Below are 13,137 nucleotides of genomic sequence, written 5' to 3' on the forward strand. Positions count from 1 at the left end.
CTTTCTGATGTGTTGTTGGATTTGATTACCTAATATTTTGTTGAGCATTTTTGCATCTATGTTCATCAGGGATATTGGTCTATAGTTCTTTCTTTGTTTTATCTTTTTCTGGTTTAGGAATTAAGGTGATGCAGGCTTCATAAAAGGAGTTTGGGAGGATTACCTCCCTCCTTTTCAATTGTCTTGAATACCTTGAGAAGAATTGGAATTAGTTCTTCTTTTTTTAACTTTTATTCAATAAATATAAATTTATAAAATATAACTTTTGGATTATAGTGGCTCCCCCCCCCCCATAGTCTGCCACCCACCCACAACCATCCTGTCTCCCATCCCTCTCCCATCCCATTCTTCATCAAGATTCATTTAAATTATCTTTATATACACAAGATCTACTTAGCATTTACTAAGTAAAGATTTCAACAGTTTGCACCCACACAGACACACAAAGTATAGAGTACTGTTTGAGTAGTAGTACACGTAGTACAACACATTAAGGACAGAGATCCTACATGGGGAGCAGGTGCACAGTGACTCCTGTTGTTGATTTAACAATTGACACTCTTATTTATGGCATCAGTAATCGCCCGAGGCTCTTGTCATGAGCTGCCAAGGCTATGGAAGCCTCTTGAGTTCACCAACTCCGATTTTGTTTAGACAAGGCCATAAGGCCATAGTCAAAGTGGAAGTTCTCTCCTCCCTTCAGAGCAAGGTACCTCCTTCTTTGATGGCCTGATCTTTCTGCTGGGATCTCACTCACAGAGATCTTTCATTTAGGTCATTTTTTTTTTGGGGGGGGGGCACTGTGTCTTGGCTTTCCATGCCTGAGAAGCTCATGGGCTTTATAGCCTCGTTCCCTTTAGGCTCTTCCTGCCACTTTTCTGCCAGTGTTTCAGGCTACTGCGGTTTTGCCTCACCTCTCTTTCCAACGCTGGTGTGGAGGAGCAGACTTTTGGCAGCTGGGCTCCAGAGCCGTGGGCACCCATGTCCTCCACGTAGATCCACCGTGTCCTTCTAATTCCAGAAGAGTTTCCTTTGCCATTTTTTCCCTAACTTCCCTGAGACTATACTATCTGCACTTTTATTAAACTATTTTTTTCCTGCACTATCGATGAGCTCCCTCACTATTCCAACATCTTGGAGCCCACCGGAATTAGTTCTTCTTATAATGTCTGGTAGAATTCAGCAGTGAGGCTATTCAGTCCTGGGGTTTTCTTTGTTGGGAGGGTCTTTATTACTGATTTAATATATGTTTTAGTTATTGGTCTATTTAGATTTTCTATGTCATAACTCAATTTTGGTGCTGGGAACCTATCCATTTCTTCTAGGTTTCCCAATTTGTTGTCATACAGCTCTTTGTAGTGCTTTAATTTTTTTTTATTTCTGTGGTATCTGTTATATTTTCTTTTTCCTCTCTGATTTTATTTATTTGAGTCTTCACTCTCTTTTTCTTATTAGTTAGGCCAATGGTACATCAATTTTATTTATTTTTTCAAAAATATATTTTTCATTTCACTGATCTTTTTAATTTTTTTTGTTTCAATTTTATTCTCTAATTTTAATTATTTTTTTCTTCCTACTGATTTGGGGTTTAGTTTGTTGTTTTTCTAGGTCCTTGAGATGCACTGATAGCTCATTTATTTGGTACCTTCCCAATTTTTCCTGTAGACACCAGTTGCTATAAACTTCCCTCTTAACACTGCTTTTGCTGTATCTGATAAGTTTTGATATGGTGTATTGTTGTCTTCATTTCCAGAAATTTTTTGATTTGTCTTTTGATTTCTTCAATGACGCACTGTTCATTCAGGAGCATGTTGTTCAGTCTCCGTATGTTTGCATATAATCTAGAGATTCTCGAGTTGTTGATTTCCAGCTTCCTTCCATTGTGGTCAGAGAAGATGTATGGTATAATATCGATTTTTTTTTTTGGATTTGCTGAGAATTGCTATCGTCTACCCTAGAGAAAGTTCCATGCTCTGATGAGAAGATTGTGTATTCTACAACTGTAGGGTGAAAAGTTCTGTAGATACCAGTTAGGTCTGTTTGGTGCATAGTGTTGTTTCCTTGTTGATTTTCTGTCTAGTTGAACTGTCCATTGAGTAAAGTGAGGTGTTGAAGTCCCCTGATACTGTTGTGTAGCATTCTTTGTCTCCCTTTAGATCCATTAACATCTCTGTAAGTAGTCTGGCACCCAGTAATTGGGTGCATATGGATTTTTATGGTTACATCTTCCTGTTGAGTTGATCTGTTAATCATTACATAATGCCCTCCTTTGTCTATTTTGACAGTTTTTGGGTTGAAGTCTAATTTGTCTGAAATTAAGATGGCAACTCTGCCCTTTTTTGCTTTCCTTTAGCATGGAATATCTTTTTGCATGCTTTCATTTTCAGCCTGTGTGTTGAATCTTTGTTGGTGAGATGTGTTTCATGTAGGCAACAAATACATGGGTCTTGTCCTTTAATCATTTGGTCAGTATCTTTTTACGGGAGAATTGAGGCCATTTACATTCAAGGTGACTGTTGATATGCAATGACTTGGCCCTGCCATTTTTCCATAAATAGTCCTGTTGATTGCCTTGGATTTCTCTTGTACTTTTACTGGGGGGATTTTCTGCCTTCATATTCTTTGATAACAATGGTAATTTTTCTGTGTTTCTGTGTATAGCACATTCTCAGGCATCTTTTGTAAGGTTGGGTGAGTGGTGAAAAATGTTTTCAATTTCTGTTTGTTATGGAATGTCTTAAGACTGGACTATGCTTTGCTATTCTCTTCTAGCCTGTAGGGTTCCTGATGAGAAGTCAGCTGAGTCTAAAAGTATTGGTGTTTCTCTTGTGAACATTTTAGAATCTGTTCTCTATGTTTTACTGTGAAAAGCTGACAACAATTTGTTGTGGTGAGGATCTTTTCTGGTCATGCCTGTTAGGAGTTCTATGTGCTTCCTGTACTTGGACATCCCTTTCTTTCATCAAATTGGGGAATTTTCTGTAATTATTTCACAAAATATGCCTTCTAGCCCATTCTATTTTTCCATGCCTTCAGGAACTCCTAAGACCCCTATGTTGGGTCTTTGGATAGTGTCCCACAAATCTCTAACACTGTTTTTAAGTTTTGTACTTTCTTCTTTTTTTTTTTGTCTTACTGAAAGTTTTTCAAAGATTTGTCTTTTAGCTCAGATATTATTTCTTCTGCCTCACCAAATCTGTTGTTAAGGCTTTCTACTGCATTTTTTATTTGATCTATTATATTGTTCATTTCTAATATTTCAGTTTGATTTCTCTTTAAAATCTCAATTTCATGGGAAAATTTTTCATTCATGTCATGTATGGTTTTCTTTAGTTCGTAGATTTGCTTCTGAGCTTTTGAGTAATTCCATGATTAATGTTTTGAATTCTGTTTCTGGCATTTCATCAATCTTTTTTTTTTTTTTTAAGATTTATTTATTTGAAAGAGTTACACAGAGAAAGAAGGAGAGGCAGAGAGATAGAGAGGTTTTCCATCTGTCAGTTCACTCCCCAATTGGCCACAATGCCAGAACTGCACTGATCTGAATCAAGGAGCCATGAGCTTCTTCTAGGTCTCCCACACGGGTGCAGGGGCCCAAGGCCTTGGGCCATCCTCCACTGCTTTCCTAGGCCATAGCAGAGAGCTAGATGGGAAGTGGAACAGCCAAGTCTCAAACTGGAACCCATATGGGATGCCAGTGCATCAGGCCAGGGTATTAACCCCCTGTGCCACAGTGCCAGCCCCTCATCAATCTTTTCATCTTCACATCCTAATATTGAAATGTTTTTGTGTTCCTTTGGGAAGAGACATGGTATCTTCCTTATTTTTTTTTCTTGAATTTCTGCATTGATTTTTAGGTATTTGTGGAGTGAATAGTTTTTTTTCCTCTGATGGCTTTTATCTTTGAGCTATGTCTCTGTGGCTTAGTGGAGTGTCTGTACTTTTCAGTGAATACCGATTGTTGTGTGGTGGGTGTGGACAGGGCACTCTGGTCAGTGTTCCAGTGTGGGGTGAGTATCCAGGGTAACACTGACGTTGGAAGTGGTATATCTCCTCTTGTTAACAGAAGAGGGGAATGGTCATCTCTGTTGGAGTGATCACCCCCTCACCCCCTCTCCTCCAAGCTGAGCAATGCCCAGGTGTTAGCCCCCAGTGTGTTCACTCTATCCACGCCACTGTATGATCTACACAAATGATCTGTGCAGTTCTCTCTGTGAGCCCAGTTCTCACTGCAGTGACTCACGCAAGGTAACCAAGGATCTCCAAGCATGTTGAGCCCTACCCAGTGATTGCCCAGAGACCCAGCTACACCCTACACCCTCTCATGTAACCACTGAGTCCCCACGGTTTCAGCACTAAGGCTCCCACAGTTGCTGGGTGCAGAAGTTTCTCTCTGCCTTGTGAGCCTGTCGAGTCAACAGAGAGGCAGATGTGCCCCTAACCAGGTCTGCCTACGTGTTTTAATCCTGGGAGCCTGTGCTGTGTTGAGAGGCTGGAGGTGCCTCACAGTCCTACATGGGTGGCCAGCCACAGGTTACTCCTCCCAGCTATGTTCACAGTCAGTGGGGGCTGTAGATTTTCCCCTCCATTGGAATCTCTGGATCTCATGCATGCACAGGCTCCACTGGCTGAATTTTGGTGTCTGCCCACCACTGCTGCCGGTACTGCTGAGAAGGCATCCTGTGTGTACACACAAAGGCTTCTGCAGCTGCTGCCCACACCCCAAATGGCACCTGCCCTTTATCAGCTGGGCAGCAGGTGCTGTTGTGGGGGAGGTTGGGGTGAGATAAATGTGCCCCCTCTACTTCTATTGGGTCTGCAGGCAACTGCTAGCCCCCAGGGCTACAGTCCAGACTCACACCATGCTCTCCCTCTGGCTATATCACCATGGGGGAATCCGGTACTGAATCTGGCCCTACCTCCGTCTCCATGTTGCTGCCCACTCTGGCTCATGGCTGCTGCAGGTCTTGTGTCTGTGTTCATGCTGTGTGTTCACACCTTCCACACAGGTCCACGGCATTCCTCTTCCTCTTGTAGGATTTCCAGCATGGTTTTCTCTCCAATTTTCAATTCTCCCCTGAGAGTGTACTTCTTACAATTTTTTTTTTCTCTTTAGCACAGTGTGTCATTCCCTAGTTTGCCATCTTGGAATCTCTTCTACTGTTTTCTTTAAACTCCTCAAATACTTTTGTGGAAATTTTAGATGTTGTTTTAAGCTTTTTGTTCCTTTTATTATATTTTCACTAAGTTGACTTCTGCCCTTTCTGTTATTTCCTTACTTTTTATTTATTTTGACTTGCTCTAAAGCTCTCCCCAACTTCAATTTATTTAGTCATATGTTTAGCTAATTTATTTCTAACTTTTCTCATTTCCTGATAATTCATTTAAGACTACAATATTCTCTACAGGCATGTCTTTGCTAAAGCCCCACAGGTTTTCACAGGTGGTGTTTTAATTATCACTCAGTCCTGCATACTTCTAAATTTCTTCTATTATTTCTTGTTTAACCCAAGAACTATTCAATAGAATGTGATTTAATTTCCAAGTATGTTATTGAAGTTATTCTTTAGTTGGTAATTTGTAATTATACTTGATTATTATTGAAGAACATTGTTTGATACTGTTATTTAGAAATTGATTGAAATTGCTTTAATGATCCAGTATGTGGTCTATTTTCATAACAGAGTAGAATTAAAAATTGTCTATTTTGGGGGGCAAAGTTCTCATATATATTATTTTTTTAACTTTTATTTAATGAATATAAATTTCCAAAGTACAGCTTATGGATTACAATGGCTTCCCCCCCATAACTTCCCTCCCACCTGCAACCCTCCCCTTTCCCGCTCCCTCTCCCCTTCCATTCACATTCAATTATTTTTATATACAGAAGATCAGTTTAGTATATATTAAGTAAAGATTTCAACAGTTTGCCCTCACATAGCAACACCAAGTGAAAAATACTGTTGGAATACTAGTTATAGCATTAAATCACAATGTACAGCATATTAAGGACAGAGATCCTACATGATATTTTTTCAGAATTGATTAATTTTCTATGCAATTTGAAATTTAACACTAAGGTTTTTTTTTTGTTCATTTTCAATTATCTTTATATACAGAAGATCGATTCAGTATATACTAAGTAAAGATTTCATCAGTTTGCACCCACACAGAAACACAAGGTGTAACAATACTGTTTCAGTACTAGTTATAGCACTACTTCACATTGGACAACACATTAAGGACAGATCCCACATGGGATGTAAGTACACAGTGACTCCTGTTGTTGATTTAACATTTGACACTCTTGTTTATGGCGTCAGTAATCTCCCTAGGCTCTAGTCATGAGTTGCTGAGGCTATGGAAGCCTTTAGAGTTCGCTGACTTTGATCTTATTCCGACAGGGTCATAGTCAAAGTGGAAGTTCTCTCCTCCCTTCAGAGAAAGGCACCTCCTTCTTTGATGGCCCCGTTCTTTCCACTGGGATCTCACTCGCAGAGATCTTTCATTTAGGTCTTCTTCTGTTTTTTTTTTTTTTTTTTTCCCAGAGTGTCTTGGCTTTCCATGCCTGAAATACTCTCATGGGCTCTTCAGCCATATCCGAATGCCTTAAGGGCTGATTCTGAGGCCAGAATGCTATTTAGGACATCTGCCATTCTATGAGTTGGCTGTGTATCCTGCTTCCCATGTTGGATCATTCTCTCCCTTTTTGGTTCTATCAGTTAGTATTAGCTGACACTAGTCTTGTTTGTGTGATCCCTTTGACTCTTAGACCTATCAGTGTGATCAATTGTGAACTGAAGATGATCACTTGGACTAGTGAGATGGCATTGGTACATGCCACCTTGATGGGATTGTATTGAAATCCCCTGGCACGTTTCTAACTCCATCATTTGGGGCAAGTCCGATTGAGCTATTATTTTTTAATGATTTATTTAAATTTATTTGAAAGAATCATGGAGAGAGGTAGAGAGAGAGAGAGAGAGAAAATGAGCGAGTGGGAAAGGTCTTCCACTTCTGGTTCACTCCCCAAATGGCTGCAATGGCTGGAGCTGTGCCGATCCAAAGTCAGGAGCCAGAAGCTTCTTCCGGGTCTCCATGTGAGTGCAGGTGCCCAAGCACTTGGGCCATCTTCCACTGCTTTCCCAGGCCATTGCAGAGAGCTGGATCCAAAGAGGATCAGCTGACACTAGAACCAGTGTCCATATGGGATGCTCGTGCTTCAGTCTGGGGCTTTAACCCACTGTGCCACAGCACTGGCCCCAACTATAAGTCTTAAGACAACCATGACAAAAATCAAAGTTAGAATGACAAGATTATCAAGACATCCAAGGAAAAGCAGAAATAGAGGGGAAAACAGGAAATCTAGTAAATGGAAAAACAGTTTAATGATGGAACCAATTTATAACATAATTAGAAAGATATCAATCAAATTTATTAAATTTTTAAAACCTAAGTTTTTTTCTTTTCAACCTTATATTGGCTACAAGATACACACTCAAAAACACACAGATAAGACATAAAAAAATCTGGAAATGATGAAATACATTTACATGGTGTAAAATATGAACCTTAATGTGATCTTAGTGTCTGAATGAGACAATTTAAAGCTAGCATTTTGAAAAGAAAGGGGAACATCAACTATTCATAAAAGAAGAAGAAAAAAAGACTGTATAACATGTACATACAGGCACATACATGCACATACAGGCACCTAATGTATCTTCAAATACAGAGAGCAACAATTTTCTACACTTCCAGAACAAAGAGAGTAATGATCAATTTTAGTCACAGGTGATTTACTGGAAGCCAATATACCAAATACAAGAAAATGGTGGTAATAACCAAAACCTATGTATCATAATTAGTACACTCCAGCAAGAATATAAAGAATATAAGAGGGGCTAGTGCCATGGCCTGGTTTGAAGTGCCGGCGTCCCATTTGGGTGCTGGTTCTAGTCCCAGCTGCTCCTCCTCCGATCCAGTCTCTGCTATGGCCTGGGAAAACAGTAGAAGATGGCCCAAGTCCTTGGGCCCCTGCACCCACATGGGAGACCCAGAAGAAGCTCCTGGCTCCTGGCTTCAGATCAGCAAAGCTCTAGTCATCACAGCCATCTGGGGAGTGAACCAGTGGATGGAAAACCTTTCTCTCTCTCTCTCTCTCTCTCTCTCTCTCTCTCTCTCTCTCTCTGTCTTTCCAATAAGTAAATCTTTTAAAAAAGAATTATAGTTGTATTTGGTCACCCCTATTGATTGTAAAACCTCCCATCCTCCCTCCCTCCCTCCCTCCCTCCCTCCCTTTTTTCTCCCTCTCCTTTGCCCTCCATCCCCATGCTATCCCCATCAAGGTGTGATTTTTGCTTATTTCTTCCATTTTATTATCTGGGTTCTTTTGGCTTAAGTTAGGCTTATTGATAGTGTTGGGAATTTCTACCTGTATTTCTTCATATCTTTCTCTACTTTTCTTTGACCATTTTTGGAGGCTTCTATCATCTGATGGTTGTGCTTCTACTTTTACCCTCCTTACTTACAGTGCTGATTCTATATCCTTCATCTTTGTAGTTTTTCCTGCAACATTTTCAGTAACATTTTTCAGCTGATCTTCCACTGTTTCTTTTTCTGTTATTTACCTTATCTTCTGAAATATCAATGATTAAAATTTCACTTCTGACACGTCCTTTGTTTCATTTAAAATTTCTTCTTGTTCCTCTTTTATATTAACAGCATGTTACCCTCAAAAGCATGCTGATCCTATGTATCTTCAATTATTGGCCTTTCTGTTCCACACTAGTGCTTCGTGTGTTTGATGCCATGCAGTTTACTGTTTTTCTTTGGAGGTAGATGACTTGCTCTTCACATTTGTCGGTATTTTGACTGTGAGAGTTGGTTTTCCTAGGGTGGCAGATACCCTGTTGGGTATGTGCTTTTACAAGGAGACAAGATCAGGCTCTAGGCTGTTGGTACAGGCAAGTGCAGAGGGGAAGAGGATAACTCTCAGGCTAGACAGCCCCTGGTGCCACACTGTCATATTCAGTCCTGTTGGCTGTCATCCTAACCCCGCTGCCCAAAGCACGTTCAAGTCAGTGTTTCTCTTTGTTTCGTTACTTGCCAGTTCATGGACTTCAGGTTCTCCTGTGTCACTGTGTCCTGGGCTGACCTGCGGGGAGGGATCCAGCAGTCGGAGCTAGTTTATCATTTTGTCCAGAACTGGCAAACACCTGGGTCTGAACATCACCTCCTTAGTGTATGAGACAGGATAGAGCATCAGATAGCCTCTTTTTAAAGTCCAGGTGAATGACAACAGAAAATTTTTTTGGGGGGTATGTAAAGATTATAATACCTTAATTTAAAAAAGTGTATTTGAAGCATGAAATAGCTGTCTCCAGGAAAAGAGAGTAGTTGTGTTCTTTCCTTCTTGGACCGTGAGATAGTAGTGTAGTCTGATTTGGACTTTGAATCAGTCTCAGGGGGGAAAACCCCCAGAGAAATACCACGTTAGTGCTTTTGTATATTAAAAACTATGCATTTATTTTTACTTAATTGAAGCTATGCATTCATTTATACTTTACATAAAACATTAACTACCAAGTAAAATGTACACAGAACCTAACTTCAAGGCATAATGTAAGGTTGCCAGATAAAAATATGTCCAGGTAAATTTGAATTTCAGATGAACAACAAATGAGTTTTTCAGCATAATTATGTACCAAGCAATATTTTTGCTCCTTTCCAGGACACACATATCTTCCTTAGTTTTTCCCCGCAGGGAGGAACTCTGATCTTTAGATAAACCTGCCTTCAAAGTCCATCTCCATCTTGCCTGGGTGACCTGAGTAATCATGCTGAACCCAGTTTTCTCACCTGTGAAATGGTAATAAGTGTATCTGCCTTACATGATGTTGTTGGCATCAACAGCAATGAACCGTATGAAATGCATAACAGTGCCGGACACAGACAGGTGCCTGATAAATTAGTTCTCTTTCCTCTTTCAAAGGAAGCATACCCTACTGTCACCCTAAACACTAATGTCAACTGAAAGTTGTAATTAATGTATCTGTTGGACTCCTAGAATGTGTCATAGCACACAAAAAACAGAAAGTGCCACATGTACGTGGCGTCGGAAGAGCGATACTTCTGAGCCAGTAGGTCTTGAGGATAAGCATTCTTGGGTAGTACAGATGACACGGTCCACTTACAGCACAGGTGTGAAGACACACAAGACAGGACTTTTATCTTTCCTTCCTCTGGCCCTTGGATGTTGCTTTACTCAACAATGGGGAGGGATGATCTCTTCTTTTAAAATCCTTCATAATGGTATCTAATGATAGTTGAGATCTAAAGTCAAGTGACCAAGGTACCTGTTATCTAAATTTAATACGTTCATTGTCTATGGGAGTTGACTACAAGTTTCTTCTCATTGTAGCCAAAGAATTTAATGGAGACAGGCATTCTGGAACCATATATTGATTCAGTTTCATAGAATAAACTCAGGTTATTCACATAGGTTAGAATTCTTAACACTCATCACAATAGCTCCTTAGGGCTTCTTCAGCAACAGGGTATTAGTTAGTAATAACCATGGCCATTTGTTGAATAGTCACCCTGTTACAAATGTTGTATAAGCATTAACCATTTGATCCTTAACAACCCTGAAAAGTAGATGCATAATCCAGTAATTCAGAGGATCAGAGAGGTTAAGTTGCTCATCCAAGTCAAGTTCACTACAGAGCTAGGATTTGAAACTGGCTATGCAGACTTTGGAATTTCTTGGCTTTCTACTATATTGCAACTGCTCCAACACAGCCTCAAATAATTTACATGAGGGTAAAACCCCAAATACCTTTTAATAGTCTCTTCTAAAATTTCAGCCCATCTTAAAGGTCATATATATGACTTATTGAGGACACATATATGGCTAAAAGATCAGCATTCGTCTAACTGATTTCACTTGTGATCCAAAATCATATTGAAGCTCTGATTTCCTAAGAGACGTAAAGGTGGTGGGTTATTGCATGTCTTGATTTCTTGCTTAAAAATAACTAATTTTGTTCTTAGTCCCCCAACTGTTTTGCTGCCCTGGTGCTGAGGTGGACTGGGAAGGGAATGGGGGAAGGAAGCAGACACTGTTGGCAGGTGCAGCTTCCCTCGCCTTTATTGGCAATGGAAGCAGTTTGCTGGGAACCAGAGCAGGCTCCTTTGCTGAACTCGCTCCCAGCTGTGACCCTGGGAGGAGTGAATGGAGCACGGTGATGTCCTGACCATCCCTTGGGTGGGGACGGGAGGGTGCTGGAGCAATGATAACAAAGGGCCCGTCTCTCCTCTTTATTACCAACAGTTTCAGAAGGGTAAATGCAGGCGAATGAGATCATGATGGGGGCCTTTACACGAGATAGCCCGATGGTTCCAGAGAAACGACTGCTCTCTGTCCCTGCCTTTTGCTTCCGGAGAAAATTGCTCTCTGATGAGGCTCACAATCTCCCAAGAACTGGAGAGTGCATTACATAGTACTGCAAGTTACAGGGACAGGTGGGAATGTGGCCAAGCACCCACACCGTTCATCACCTTGTGTATCAGGCTGCTGCTGTGCAAGGTTCCTGGGGGCCAGCTGGGGCCAGCCAACTCCTCAGCGTGCTGGCTTCCTCCAGGGTGCTGGCTGTGCTGCTTACTGACCTGGGGGTTGGGTGCTGGGGAGTTGCAGTGCAGTGGATCAGCTTTGTCGGAACTGCAGGCTGGCCACCTGTGGGAACCTCCTCATTTTTGTATCTACATAGCTTGCGGCAATTGGTTGACCCCAAGGCCTACGAAAACAACCAGGTGAAACAGATGAAACAGGATGGACTCTGTATAAACAACTAGGAGGAACCAGGTGAAACAGGTGAACTTTTGACCTGAGGCTATACGTGCCCTTTCATCGGATTGGATGACATTAGCATAAACTGCACGTGAAGAGAACAGCTATTGAAGGGACATTGGGATCTGGGCGGGCCGCACTGCCTGCCGCGGCCGCCCCTCCTCTTTTCTCCTCTCCCCTTGCTCTTTCCTTCGTCTTCATGAGTAAAGTTCCTTGAGAACCGAAAACAAAAAAACAAAAAACACCTAGTGTTTCACTTTGTCCTGCATGCACACAGCAAGCTCATTTCTACAGCAACTGTTGAAAGGTAGGTTTAACTTCCTCTGTTTTATGAAATCCAGGTAATTAAATATATTTCCTAAGACCTCACAACTAGTGATTGCTAAGAGTGGGATCCAGGGGCTGGCACTGTGCCATATTTAGGCTAAGCCTCTGTCTGCGGCGCCGGCATCCCATATGGGCATCGGTTCATGTCCTGGCTGCTCCTCTTTCGATCCAGTTGTCTGCTTATGGCTTAGAAAAGTAGTGGAAGATGGCCCAAGTGCCTGGGCCCCTGCACCCAATCCCGAGGGAAGCTCCTGGTTCCTTGCTTCAGATCAGCTCAGCTCCAGCCATAATGGCCATTTAGGGAGTGAACCAGCAGATGGAAGACCTTTATCTCCGTGTCTCCCTCTGTCTGTAATTCTACCTCTCAAACAAACAAGTAGTGTTTTTTTATAAAAACATGGGATCCAGAGTTATGTTTGACTCATTTTCATCCTCTGGTAACAGCAACTACTCTCAGCTGTGCTACTCACCCCAGTGGAGGGGAGAAGCCCTCCCCAGCCCTTTAGAAATATGAACAATGATGATATTGTGAATGAGGGTGATGCTAATTCCAGGAAGAGTGAATGAACTTTGCATTGGAAGCTCCTGGATTTTGTTTGAATTTCATCTTGTCTGATGTACAAAAATTAATGAGCTACGAGATCTGGACCTGGTGTGCCTTGATAAAAGGACGTATTTTTAGTGCCTCAGCATTTAAAAGGATCTGTTATAATTTCATGCTTAAATAACACTCAATAAGGGCCCGTGTTTGTGGCACATAATTGGAAGAAGCAAAAGAAAAGGGAAACAGTTACTTCCAAAAAAAAAAAAAAAAAAGGCATGGATGCACCTTGGAGGACACTGGTAGACAAACCCCCCCTAGAAAACCACACTAGACATTTAATTATTCTCCTTGGAGAACATTTCCTACAGGCTGGACATGGTCTTTGAGGACAGAAAGACCCCACCACCAGGCTGGA

This window comes from Lepus europaeus, chromosome 5, assembly GCF_033115175.1.
Source record: "Lepus europaeus isolate LE1 chromosome 5, mLepTim1.pri, whole genome shotgun sequence".
Taxonomy (NCBI): Eukaryota; Metazoa; Chordata; class Mammalia; order Lagomorpha; family Leporidae; genus Lepus; species Lepus europaeus.